Source organism: Rhinoraja longicauda, chromosome 11 (assembly GCF_053455715.1).
Source record: "Rhinoraja longicauda isolate Sanriku21f chromosome 11, sRhiLon1.1, whole genome shotgun sequence".
NCBI lineage: Eukaryota > Metazoa > Chordata > Chondrichthyes > Rajiformes > Arhynchobatidae > Rhinoraja > Rhinoraja longicauda.
In genome coordinates, this window is record NC_135963.1 from 12,771,178 (window position 1) to 12,785,343 (window position 14,166).

The 14,166-nt window shown below is 44.1% G+C and overlaps 1 protein-coding gene across 2 annotated transcripts in view; it reads right to left on the reverse strand.

Moving 5' to 3' along the window:
* LOC144598302 (dihydropyrimidine dehydrogenase [NADP(+)]-like) overlaps positions 1-14,166 on the reverse strand; it is a 658,512-nt gene that overhangs the window by 133,743 nt on the left and 510,603 nt on the right. The window lies entirely within an intron of this gene.

The following is a 14,166-nucleotide window of genomic DNA, read 5'->3' on the forward strand; positions in this document are numbered from 1 at the left end:
CGTGCTGCATAGATGGTGTTGGGGGCAGATACGATAGTGACACTTAAGAGTCTTTTAGATAGGCACATGAATATGCAGGGAATGGAGGGATATGGATCACACGCAGGCAGGGGAGAGTAATTTAACTTGGTGTCATGCTCAGCACAGGTATTGTGGGCCGAAGGGCCTGCTCCTGTGCTGTACTTTCTATGTTTTAAGTTCAGAGTGGCACAGCTCGTAAAACTGCTGTCTCTTGCTGCCAGAGACCTAGGTTCAATCTTGGGTAGGATGCTGTCTGTGTGGTGCTCGCACGTTCTCTCTGAGACCATGAAGGTATCCTCCAGGTACTCGGGTTTCTCCCTCCATCCCAAAGATGTGCAGGTCAGTCGGTTAATTGGCCCCTTTAAATCACGCCGAGTTTATAGATGAGTGGCAAAATTGAGTGGGGAGAGTTGATGGGAACGCGAGGAGAATAAAAATGGAATTTATGTAGGATTACAATAAATTACAATCATTTATTGTAAACTATGATAATTTATTGTAGGCTTGTAACATGTAGGATTACAATCAGTGGATGGCTGATAGTCAGCATGGATGTGGTGGGCCAAAGAGCCTGTTCCTGTGCTTTAAAACTGAAGGGGAAGCCCAACAAAATACAACCAGAATGAACAAAGACACCATCTTGACACGGCGCTCACGGACTGCTCTGATCAAAAGCAAATCTTACCAAACAATTCCTAACCCTAAAGGTTTGTCGAATGATTGTCAGGAGCTGCCTACTACAGCGCATTGCCCTGAAAGGCAGACAGAGTGTCTAACTCGAGGATCAGAGTGCGAAATGCCAATGAGAAATGATTAGCAATGCATGCAAAGCAATGAGGAACAATTGACTCAAGTTTTAATTTTGCATGCCTTCCAAAGAATCACAAGGCTGAACCATTGCTTGAAGAAATGTCACGTAATTAAATCCAAACTGCTGTCCTCTACTCACATGCTCAGCCTTCACTTAATGCCTGAAGATGAGTTCCCAATCAAATGAGAAATGGTTAGGTCAATGCTAAATCAAATGAAAGGCGTTTATTTGCTGCACTGTGGTGTGTGGATGTTGGCTGTTTTAGTTGGCACACTGCGCACTCTTGGTGCATTCGCCTTGTTTCAGATGTGTGACACTTAACCTCACGCTCCTTCCATGTGATTCCCTTGCGAAAAGGAGAGAAGCATGTTGGCTGGCTGCAGGACTTAAATGACAGTCCGCTGGGAGTCCTCTGGCTCTGCCCTGCATGCGATTTGGCTGCCACCAAGTGTCTGGTGGTGGATTGATCCTGCCGAATGTAAGAGCCCTTCTCTCCTGCCTGATGTGCCAAATGCTTTTTGGCTGAAAGGGCAACAGTTTCGTAATCTGCGTGTCAGCCCAGAGTCCTTACAACTCCACGCTTGTGAAGCCCTTTCACCACACAGCAAATCGCATAATACTGCAGCAATTATATAGCCTTCATGAAGGAAATTTCACGTGCCTAATCCTTTAGCTGCAACACGGAGCTGATGGAGGGATTCATTTTATTCCTTTAAAAGGTGGCGCAGTATGGGGGAGAAAGCTTGTATTTTAATCCAGATTGAATGTGGCACAAATCAACAACTAGTGGAACATTTAACAGTAAGAACACCCAAAATGGTTCACAGCAGCTTACTGGCACAAAGAAATCATCAATACTAAAAAATGAGATGCTGGGAGGAGCAATAAATGTCTAGAAACATAGAAAATAGGTGCAGGAGTAGGCCATTCGGCCCTTCAGGCCAGCACCACCATTCAATATGATCACGGCTGATCATCCAAAATCAGAACCCCATTCCTGCTTTCTCCCCCTATACCTACATGGCCAAAGATCTGCCTACCAGTCATGGGCAAAGTGAAGGGGGGTTTTAAGGCAGAGATAGATAGATTCATGATTAGTACGGGTGACATTGGAGACAGAAGGGCGGTACACTGGCTCAGCGGTAGATTTGCTGCCTTACAGTGCCAGAAACCCGGGTTCATTCCTGACCACGGGTACTGTCTGTACGGAGTTTGTACATTCTCCCTGTGACGGCGTGGGTTTTCTCCGGGTGCTCTGGTTTCCTCCCACACTCCAAAGACATATCGGTCTGTAGATTAATTGGTTTCAGTAAAATGTAAATTACTCCTAGTGTGTGTGGGATAGTGCTAGTGTGTGGGGTGATCATTGGGCCTGTTTCCGCACTGTAGTCCAAAGTCCAAAAGTCTCTAATGTCCGAAGAACCTGCATTTTCTTTAACTCATGTGTGGGATCCTGCCAACACGAGATTGTTAGGTTAGGTTCACGAGATTGATCCCTGGGATGGTGGGACTGTCATATGAGGAAAGATTGAAAAGACTAGGCTTGTATTCACTGGAGTTTAGAAGGATGAGAGGGGATCTTATAGAGACATATAAAATTATAAAAGGACTGGACAAGCTAGATGCAGGAAAAATGTTCCCAATGTTGGGGGAGTCCAGAACCAGGGGCCACAGTCTTAGAATAAAGGGGAGGCCAAAAGAGAAGGAACTTTTTCACCCAGAGAGTTGTGAATTTGTGGAATTCTCTGCCACAAAGGGCAGTGGAGGCCAAATCACTGGATGAATTTAAGAGAGAGTTAGATGGAGCTCTGGGGGCTGGTGGAATCAAGGGATATGGGGAGAAGTTGGGCAGGGGTTACTGATTGTGGACGATCAGCCATGATCACAATGAATGGCGGTGCTGGCTCAAAGGGCCGAATGGCCTCCTCCTGCACCTATTTTCTATGTTTCTAACAACAATGCCGACACGTTACACCCAGATCCAAGTACTATTTAGAACATGATGATGAGCTGCCTTCATGAACCTCTGCAATCTTTCTGAAGAGAGTTTACAGAGTTGCTGGTCAGGGAATTCCAACATTTAGACCCAGTGACTGTGAAGGATGGCGATGTATTTTCAAGTCTGTCAAGTGTGCGGTGGCATTCCCATGTGCCTCCTGACCCTTCTATGTTGCAAACGTTACAGGTTCGGAAGATGCTGTCAAGAAGCTAATGCATCATTTACAAATCGCTGCAACTTCAGAACTGAGAAAAAACCACAGTGGTGAGTCTGTGGAATTCATTGCCACCGGCGGAGATCAACAGATTTTTGATTAGTTAGGGTGTCAGGGGTTATGGGCAGGAGGCAGGAGAATGGGGTTGAGGGGGAACGATAGATCAACCATGATTGAATGGCGGGGTACACTTGATGGGCCGAATGGTTTAATTCTGCTCCTACAACCTATGGACTTATGAACAATTTATCGTAATGCAATGTGCGGTCTGCAATTTTTTCAGGAAAGAAGCATAAATGATCACAAAAAAAAAGTAGCTGACTCTTGCCAACTAAAGCTACAGTATAAAGGCCTGGAATGACTCTGTGGCTTTGTGGGAGGTAAGGCGGTCTTGGTTGTTTATTGCTGCTTTTGCATTAACTCATGCACTGGATGGCGTACCTCAAGTTCGGCTTCCCTGTCAAGATTATGTCTTGGTCCTCTAAAGGAGTTGAGCTGAATTTGAGATTTGCCCGCTTTATTTTTATATATGGAGAGGGTTAGTTTTAAACAGACACATTATTACAGATGCATTACTCAGCGCAGTAATGTGTTCTTTGATCCCGTCCAGCGACAGTCCTGCCCCTGGCTTCACATTTCACTCCCCTTCTCTCCTCATCTGGCACCCTTTTCATCTCTAGACTTTGTCACTTACTCCACCTATCTGCCAGCCAACCTCCCCCACCTCCCTCAACTATATATACACCTATCACTTGGCAGGGTTTGGCCCCCCTCACCTCCTTTCCAGCTTTCACCCCGCTGACTGCCATCAGTCTGAAGAAGGGCTCTAACTCGAAATGTCGCCTGTCTATTTCCTCCACAGATGCTGCCTGAATTGCTGAGTTGCTGATCGTGCATTGCGCATTGTGTTGTGCATGGTAGCGTGCAAGAAGATTACTCGGGTAGATATATCCACATTGCTACTGCCTCACACAAAGGGCGGTGGGTGTATGGAACAAGATACCAGAGATGATAATTGAGGCTGGGACAATCCCAACTTTAAGAAACAATTAGACAGGTACATGGATAGGACAGGGCTGGAGGGATATGGACCAAACGCGGGCAGGTGAGACTAGTGTTGCTGGGATATGTTGGCCGGTGTGGGCACGTTGGGCTGAAGGGCCTGTTTCCACACTATGACTCCTTTACCCAACATGTCCCCATGCATGCTCCTGTCCAAAGTCACAATCAGGGAGCCCTGCATCTATGTCTAGTGCAATGGATATTAGTTGCCATGAGCTTATTATTTCATATTTCCATTAATATCCTCCACGTTCTCCTGTACAATTTTGCTGTAAGGTACTAATCCCAATGCATTACAGAAAAATAAACTCCATAGCATGTGTTTCTGCCACTGTTTAGCTGTCTAATTTACTTGTTCCAGTTCTTATAAGTGCATTAAAGTGGCTTAACTTAGAGTAAAATATTCCTGTTTTTATCTGACCACGCAACCGGAGACCACTTAAACTCACATTTTGCTAATCTTTATTAATCAATTTTTGAATGTTAAGAATCTTCACATCGCAGGCAACATGAGTAATTAGTGTGTTTGCAGTTTCAATTGACAGCAAGCTTCTTTTGATCAGGACCTTTTGTTTCTCAGCGTTAAAGGCAAAGAAAGGAAAGTGGTGCTAAATACCTGACTATTTCAAACAAAGGGAATTACAACCTTAATAAGCTGAAACAAGCCAGATGGAAGTTTCTGAGGCGGCAAAGGTACCTGACCTGAAAGTTTATAGCCATCCGCCAATCATGAACTGTGTAGGAAGGAACTGCCGATGCTGGTTTACACCGAAGATAGACACAAAATGCTGGAGTAACTCAGCGGGACAGGCAGCATCTGAGTTACTCCAGCATTTTGTGCCAATCATGAACTGTTGGATGCCTTATCTCTGGGAAAGGCAAAGGTGAGAGGCAAGCTAATCATAAGATCACAAGTGATAGGAGAAGAATTAGGCCATTCGGCCTTTCAAGTCTACTCTGCAGTTCAATCATGGCTGATCTATATCTCCCTCCTAACCCCATTCTCCTGCCTTCTCCCCATTACCTCTGACACCCCTAATAATCTGCAGGACTGTTGTAGAAACAAGGAACTGCCGAGGCTTGCTTTCTGCAACCATTGCCTGCTTCATTTACTGAGGAATTGCAAATGGAATTGAACAACATCAGAAACGGCCCCACTTCTACCGACCGCTAATAGGAAAACCTGCACTAACATCCTCGGATTAGGATGTTTGATTTGCAACAGCCTTAACTCTTTTTGTTTTGAGTGAGGTCTGACTCCAGACTTCAAATGATCTCCCCTTGGTGTTCAATGATGTCAGTTTTATCTGGGTGCCTCAGAGTCATACTTGAGTTTGAGTTGAGTTATTTTCACGTTTACCGAGGTACAATGTTGCGTGCTAACCAGTCAGCAGAAAGACAATACATGATTACAATCGAGCCATCCACAGTGTACAGATAAATGATAAAGGGGATAGCGTTTAGTGCAAGATCAAGTCCGGTAAAGTCCGATCAAATATAGTCCGAGGTAGATAGTTGCTCAGGACAGCTATCTAGTTGTTGGTAGGATGGTTAAGTTGTCAGATAACAGCTGGGAAGAAACTGTCCATGAATCTGGAGGTGTGTATTTTCACACTTCTATACCTCTTGCCTGATGGGAGAGGCGAAGAGAGGGAGTGGTCAGGGTGCGACTCGTCCTTGATTATGTTGCTGGTCTTGCCGAGGCAGCGTGAGGTGTAAATGGAGTCACTGAAAGGGAGGTTGGTTTGTGTGATGGTCTGGGCTGCGTCCACAATACTCCGCAATTTCCTGCGGACTTGGATGGAGCTGTTCGCAAAGATAAGATGCTCTCTCCGGCGCATCTGTAGAAGGGCAAAAGCTGCTTTGATGTCAAAGCATTCAATATCACCTTGACTCTGCAATTCTGTACAATTGGTTCCGACCTTCCCTACAATACGAGCTCTGGGAGGCTCCGTTATCCCGTTGGAACACGAAATGGCTATCAGGGAGTAGGGTTGTTCGCTAATGCTGCATGTCTATTATACATGAGTGCCGCAGATTTGAAGGCCAGCCCTGTAAGACTATTAGTGACTTATCATGCCAGCATATTCAGATAGAAGAGTTTCTCCTTCGGAAAATAATATCGGAGGTAGATGAGTAAAGAAATTTGCAATACTTTCAATCGAATATTAATATATATTTTTACGTTATTGTGCAGATTAAACCAGCAGGAAAGTAGTGTTTCCATTAGTTTTTAACCATAAAAGAAATGTTAAACCAAGACTGACAGCTGAATTGTCTGGGAACTGAATTATAAACTGCAGTTTGAAATCCCAGTCTCCACTGGCATTCCCCATGGAGATCAAATGTACTGGTCTCTAGTGGGCCATCTGGAGACCAAGACTACACTGAAATGGAAATTGACATTAATGACAGCTGTGAAATATCCTGCTTCCCGACTACACAGAACCGTGGCTGTCTTGGCAGAGCAGTTTTAATTAGGAAGGAATTATCACTGATAAAGAACAACATCCTGATCAAAAATCATCTCTAGTTAAGCTGTAACAATTGAATGATAGTCTCAGTCTTAGCCTAACTATTTGGTATAGGTCTTCATCCTAATCCTCTCACAACAAGCATTGGCAGCATGGTGGCGCAGCGGTAGAGTTGCTGCCTCACAGCGCCAGAGACCTGGGTTCGATGCTGACTACGGGGTGCTGACTGTACAGCGTTTGTACGTTCACCCTGTGACCTGCGTGGGTTTTCCCCAGGTGCTCTGGTTTCCTCGCACACTCCAAAGACGTATGGGTGGGTGGGTTAATTGGCTTGGTATAATTGTAAATTGTCCCGAGTGTGCTTGTAGAATAGTGCTAGTGTGCAGGGATCGCTGGTCGGCGCGGACTCGGTGGGCCGAAGGGCCTGTTTCCGCGCTGTATCTCTAAACTAAACTAAGCAGATTTTTACTGGCTACTGTAGGTATTCATGTTACGTACTTTCTGATACATTATTTTATTTGTGCCTTTGAGTGGAAAACGTCCAAATCATTGATGATGTGAACCTCTTTTAACGCTAGGCTTGGGAAACAAATAGCATAAACTCTGCCTGTTTTGTAAGTAATTATACATCAGCACCATGTTAACAATAAAAAAAAATTGGTGTGTTCATGAACAGGTAAAATAAACGCAGGTATGATAGAATTCGGTCAACAGTATCACAACTGAATAAGACACAAAGTGCTAGAGTAACTCAGTGGGTCTGGTAGCATACTTAATTCGTTTATAAGTTATAGAAGCAGCATTAGGCCATTCGGCCCATTAAGTCTACTCCGCCATTCAATCATGGTTGATCTACCTTTCCCTCTCTACCCCACTTTCCTGCCTTCTCCCCATATCCCCTGACACCCATATCAACCTGAAGCATCATCTATCCAATGTTCTCCAGAGATGCTGCCTGACCCGCTGAGTTACTCCAACACTTTGTGTCTTTGTTTGTAAACCAACATCTGCAATTCCTTGTTTCTACTTTTTTTCACAAGTGAACGTGTATTGTTCAACAGGTTTTTTTAATACTAAATTCTTAGAAATATGTGCAATAACAAACATCTATTTTAAAATGCTGCCATTATCTGTAGACCCACTTATCACATAAGCTTCGAAAACCTCTCTCTAATCTCCGACCTCATTCATGAACAATGTACAGCTTGTGATCTTCACAGCTAATGCCGAAGACTTCATAAGGCAATGATAATAATACCCCAAGGCCAAAAGAATCAGCTGTTTCCACTTCATTCTTCAGAAAAAAATCTGAATGTGCTATGCAAAGGTCACCTGTAATTTTTCTTCAACAGGGAATAAAATTGATAAAGCCGAAAAATCATTTTGTCTCTGAAATTAATCCACAAAGTCTGTGCCAAAGGTGCTGATAAATCCTTAATATAGACGGAGCTTGTCACCAAACCATACTGTCCTTAGTACCGAACTCAAAGGAAAGATTACACCTGGGTCTCAATTTAATGCTGTAAGATAATAGTTTCACGCCTGGGCCGCAGCAGGAATGCAAAGATATGAACTGTGTTAAGTAAGCTCGTTCAGTTTAGCTTGGTGGAGCATGATCATCAATTGGCCAGATCAAGTGAGCTTTGGTTTGCACTTGCCCTTATGTGCTCCCTGCTACCATAGAAACATAGAAAACAGGTGCAGGAGTAGGCAATTCAGCCCTATGAGCCAGCGCCGCCATTCAATACGATCATGGCCGATCATCCAAAATCAGTACCCCGTTCCCGCTTTCTCCCCATATCCCTTGATTCCGTTAGCCGGCAGAGCTAAATCTAACTCTCTCTTGAAAACATCCAGTGAACTGGCCTCCACTGCCTTCTGTGGCAGAGAATTCCACGGATTCACAACTCTGGGTGGAAAGGTTTTTCCTCATCTCTGTCCTAAATGGCCTACCCCTTATTCTTAAACTGTGGCCCCTGGTTCTGAACTCCCCCAGTATCGAGAATATTTTTCCTGCATTTACCTTGTCCAAACCCTGAAAATTTTTATATGTTTCTATAAGATCCCATCTCATCCTTTCTAAATTCAGTGAATCCAAACACAGTCGACCCAGTCTTTCTACCTTCCCAACCTCTTGCAGCCCTGCGGATCTGGTTGAACTTGAGAATATGCTGCTGTATCTATTCCAAGGAAATGAGTGGTGCACAAATAGTATGGTTTTGGCTGGAAGAGTCAGGCGCTCTGCCTTCTGAAAGCCCTTTTGATAAAAGGTCTTTTCAACAGGTGGTGAACAACTCTGAGAATTAGAGACTTTAACAAAACCTGTTGAAATAGACTTAAGCAATAGAAAAAAAATCATCTAAAATCAATACCCCCTTCCTGCTTTCTCCCCATATCCCTTGATTCCGTTAGCTCTAAGAGCTGTATCTAACTCTCTCTTGTTAGATATAGCTTAGGGCTAATGGAATAGACAATAGACAATGGGTGCAGGAGGAGGCCATTCGGCCCTTCGAGCCAGCACCGCCATTCAATGTGATCATGGCTGATCATTCTCAATTAGTACCCCGTTCCTGCCTTCTCCCCATACCCCCTGACTCCGCTATCTTTAAGAGCTCTATCTAGCTCTCTCTTGAATGCATTCAGAGAATTGGCATCCACTGCCTTCTGAGGCAGAGAATTCCATAGATTCACAACTCTCTGACTGAAAAAGATTTTCCTCATCTCAGTTCTAAATGGCCTACCCCTTATTCTTAAACTGTGGCCCCTTGTTCTGGACTCCCCCAACATTGGGAACATGTTTCCTGCCTCTAACGTGTCCAACCCCTTAATAATCTTATACGTTTCGATAAGATCTCCTCTCATCCTTCTAAATTCCAGTGTATACAAGCCTGTATATCAAGGGATATGGGGAGAAAGCAGTAACAGTGTACTGATTTTGGATGATCAGCCATGATCATGGAAGGACCTTTCAGAAGCCTGATAGTGGAGGGAGATGAAGCTGTTCTTAAGACTGATGACATGCGACTTCAAGCTTCTGTATCTTTTCCCCAACGGGAGCAGGGAGAAAGAGGATTGACCAGGGTGGGACAAGTCTTTCATTATGTTGGCTGCTTTCCTGAGGCAGCGTGAATAAGTTGCAGAGAATTGTAGACTAAGCCCAGATCATCACACAAACCAACCTCCCTTCCATTGACTCCATTCACGCTGCCTCGGCATGGCCACCAGCATAATCAAGGACGAGTCTCACCCTAGTCACCCCCTCTCCTCGCCTCTCCCATCAGGCAAGAGGTACAGAAGTGTGAAAACACATACCTCTAGATTCAGGGACAGTTTAGATTTTATAGATTTAGAGATACAGCGCAGAAACAGGCCCTTTGGCAAACCGGGTCCGCGCCGCCCAGCGATCCCCGCACACTAACACCCACTAGGGACATTTTTTTACATTTGCCCAGCCAATTAACCTACAAACCTGTACGTCTTTGGAGTGTGGGAGGAAACCGAAGATCTCGGAGAAAACCCATGCAGCTCACGGGGAGAACGTACAAACTCCGTACAGACGGCGCCCGTAGTCAGGGTCGAACCTGAGTCTCCGGCGCTGCATTCGCTGTAAGGCAGCAACTCTACCGCTGCGCCACCGTGCCGTTTCTTCCCAGCCGTTTTCAGGCAACTGAAACCATCCTATCAACAACTAGAGAGCAGTCCGGAGCTACTGTCGACCTCATTGGAGATCCTCGGACTATCTTCAATCGGACTTTGCTGGACTTTATCTTGCACTGAACGTTATTCCCTTTATCATGTACCTGTACACTGTGGATGGCTCGATTGTAATCATGTATAATCTATCCTCTGACTGGTTAGCATGCAACAAAAACCTTTTGCTGTATCTCGGTGTACACATGACAATAAACTGAACTGGATGGAATCAATGGAGGGGAGTCTAGGCTATGTGATGGACTGGGCTTCATCCACAAACCCACTGCAACTTCTTGCTAATGACTAAATATTAATATTTGTGAAATTAATGCAATGAAACCAAACCTCTCACTTTTTTGCCTTCCGGATCAGTGACTCCATTCGAATGAATGAGGCCATGGCACTGTCAGTTATGAACCAAACTGTGTGTACCAGATCGGAAATGCAATGGCATCTGATCTCCAGTGTCTCCTGTGCTGCTCAGCTGCGAATGCAAGCTTGGAGGTCAGGACATGCTGACATGTATGCAGTGCCTTACCACCCGCCCCCTTTTACCTGCAACATTTAACTTCCAGTAGAATTAAAGAAATGCAAAAAGAAAGTAAAGACAATCATTGTTACTTTTTTGCATATCTTTCATGCATTTGTTCCATATCTCTCTATATTGGCCATCAAAATCTCTCGTTTCCCTTTCCCCCGACTCTGAGTCTGAAGAGGGGTCTCGACCCGAAACGTCGCCCATTCCTTTTCTCCAGAGATGCGGCCTGACCCGCTGAGTTACTCCAGCTTCTTGTGTTTTCTTCCTGTCTCCGACTGCATCCTACCTTTGTCCTGCCCCCACCCCTGACATCAGTCTGAAGAAGGGTCTCGACCCGAAACGTCACCCATTCCTTCTCTTCTGAGATGCTGCCTGACCCTCTGAGTTACTCCAGCATTTTGTGTCTACCTTCGATTTAAACCAGAATCTGCAGTTTTTTTTCCTACATTACTTGTGTTGTATCTTCGGTTTAAACCAGTTCCTTCCTACACATTTAACTTCCAGTGCCCATGATACAAATCTATCAGAGCTTGACTTCAAATATCAGCTGAGCCAATTCTCACAAAGACTAGCTTTTAAAAAAAATGTTTAAATACTTTTTTCCTCTAATAATGGTTGTTTGCTTTCCTGTTCTGTAAACACTGTACAGTTCAAACATAACTCTTCTGGAAAAAAAAAAGCCAGCAGTCTTTAGACATGCTTGGAATTTAAAGGCTGCAGAGAACAGTTAGCAGATAGAGATAGCAAAGAATTACATTCTAGTCACACCCACCTTTCCTAATTTTCCTTTCTGTGTTTTGTGTCCTTTCCTATTCCCTGAGGAACGCAGTGATTGATAGCCTAATCCAATGATTGTATTACAGCGGCCTCATCTTGGAATGTTTCCTTATCATTAGCAGTTACCCTATGGTTAAATTCACAGCTCACCGCTTGATGCAGCCCCTGAGATTTAAAGGTCTGGCCTTTGGAAGATATTTAAAGCAAAATTGAAATCTTGACAAGACTAAGATCTTTGTGCTTTCTGATAAGTCATTTAAAAAACAAAAAATTTGATGTACTGCACATCATGTATGTCTATAATATGACCAGCTGTGTTAACGAGGAACTGAGACATGATGCTATATTAAGTGGCGACTATCCGGGACAGTGAAGTTAAGTAAATATATTTGACTTTTTTAATATATATATGTTGACAAAGAGCAATCTTTATTCCAAAAGATGGAAGTAGACAATGTGGGTCCAATTCAGTGAATTAAATTGTTGCCCATCTTGAGACAGTCAGTGAGTGTGTGAAGGTAGCCCTGAATGTTACTGGAGATCCCAAGTGCAAATTGATGCATCTCATAAACTTCTACTTTGCGGAAATGTCAAGCTGGGGCTGTGCGGAACTTCAAAAACCAGCGTTTGGCATTTTTTGCTGTCAGCTCTGCTGTCATCTGGTAAATATGAACATTGAATGTTTGTATCGAGCAGGTAACAACAAGCTTGTAGATAGATACAAAAAGCTGAGTAACTCACGCGGGACAGGAGAGAAGGAATGGGTGATGTTTTGGGTCGAGATCCTTCTTCAGTCCGAGTCTATCTTCGTTTTAAACCAGCATCTGCAGTTCCCTCGTACACACAAGCTTGTGATCTATTACCACAGCTTTTTCTCCTCATTAACAACTATTAGTTGACGGGTGGTGGGGGGTGGGTTGGCAAGCCACAAACTTTGTCAAACAATTACATGAACTCATTTTCCCATTTCATTCCTGCTAATTCTATAATAAGACCTGACACTTCAATTCTAATAGCATCTCATGCAGGAGAGTGATCAATATGATTTGGTTTAATCTCTGAATGAATGAATCCAGAAAAGCACATTGATGATCTCCTCTCAAGAACACAGAAAAAAAATCATTAATACTCATAGTTGCACAGCGCAGAAACAGGCCCTTCGCCAAAACTGCCCATGCTGACCAAGGTGCTCCATCTACACTAGTCCCACTGCCCGCTCTTGCCCTCTATCTTTCTACACCTTTCGTATCCAGGCACCTGTCTAAACATTGTAGGCAAATGATAAAAAGAGAAAAGAAAAATGAATTCACAAGCTGCGAATCTGCTATAAAATGCGCAGTGTTTATGAAAGAAATAGGGCCGAACAACAGTGCTGAGCACTGTACAAGAAGGGACGGAGCCAGCTGTGCTTTTTGAGGAGGCTCCGCTCGTTCAACGTCTGCAGTGAGATGCTGCAGATGTTCTACCAATCGGTGGTAGCCAGTGCCATCTTCCTCGCTGCCGTGTGCTGGGGCAGCAGGGCGAAGGCCGCGGACGCCAACAGGATCAACAAACTCATCAGGAAGGCCGGCTCCGTCCTGGGGGCGGAGGTGGATTCATGGGAGGTGGTCTTGGAGGGGAGGATGCTCCTCAAACTGTGGAGCATCCTGGACAATACAGCTCACCCCCTCCATGACACACTGGTCAACCTGAGGAACACCTTCAGCAACAGGCTGGTTCCACCAAGATGCAGGACAGAACGTCACAGGTGATCCTTTTTCCTTGTGGCTATCAAACTGTACAACTCCTCCCCCTTCTGTCTTGGGGTAGACTGACTCCAACCCCCCCCCCCCCCCCCCCCCCCAATCTTTGCACATCCCCAATCCTTTCCACTCGTCACTTTAGTTTCATGTTTCATGTATCTTGTTGTGTTTTATGATGGTTGGCAGACCAATTTCCCTCCTGGGATAAATAAAGTTGTATCGTATCATGTCATATCGTCATGTCTTCGGAACGCTGATAGTTCTAATTAGTTGCACATTATCTAAAAGTACTTTTGCATTAAGAAGTAATTATCTTATCAAATTTATTATGTCTACTTTTAAGAACACTTGTTATAACACTTTTGCACTTAGTTGCCACCCAACCCAAACGAATCCGGACTACATTCATTTGCCTGAATGCACATGGCTCAATGGGTTCATATTAACAGAATAAAAAAACATTTATTGAAACATATAAATAGTACGGATTCCATTGATAACAATAAGGTGAAGTTTATTTAGTTTGTATTTCTAAAGTGAATGTTAAAGAAATCCTGAGACAAGAAATGGTGCTAATAAAAATTTCCATAACAAAGGAGGTTGTTTGCCACAATATGGACACACAACATTAGAGTAACTCAACAGGTCAGGCAGCATCTCTGGAGAAAAGGAATAGGTGACATTTCAGGTCGAAACGTTTCTTCAGAATGCTGCCTGGATTAGAGGGTTTCAGCCACAGGGAGAGACTTGACTTGTTTTCTCTGGAGACTTTATTGAAGTATATAAAACTATGAGAGGTGTAGATAGGGTAGACAGTCAGATCCTTTCTCTCAGG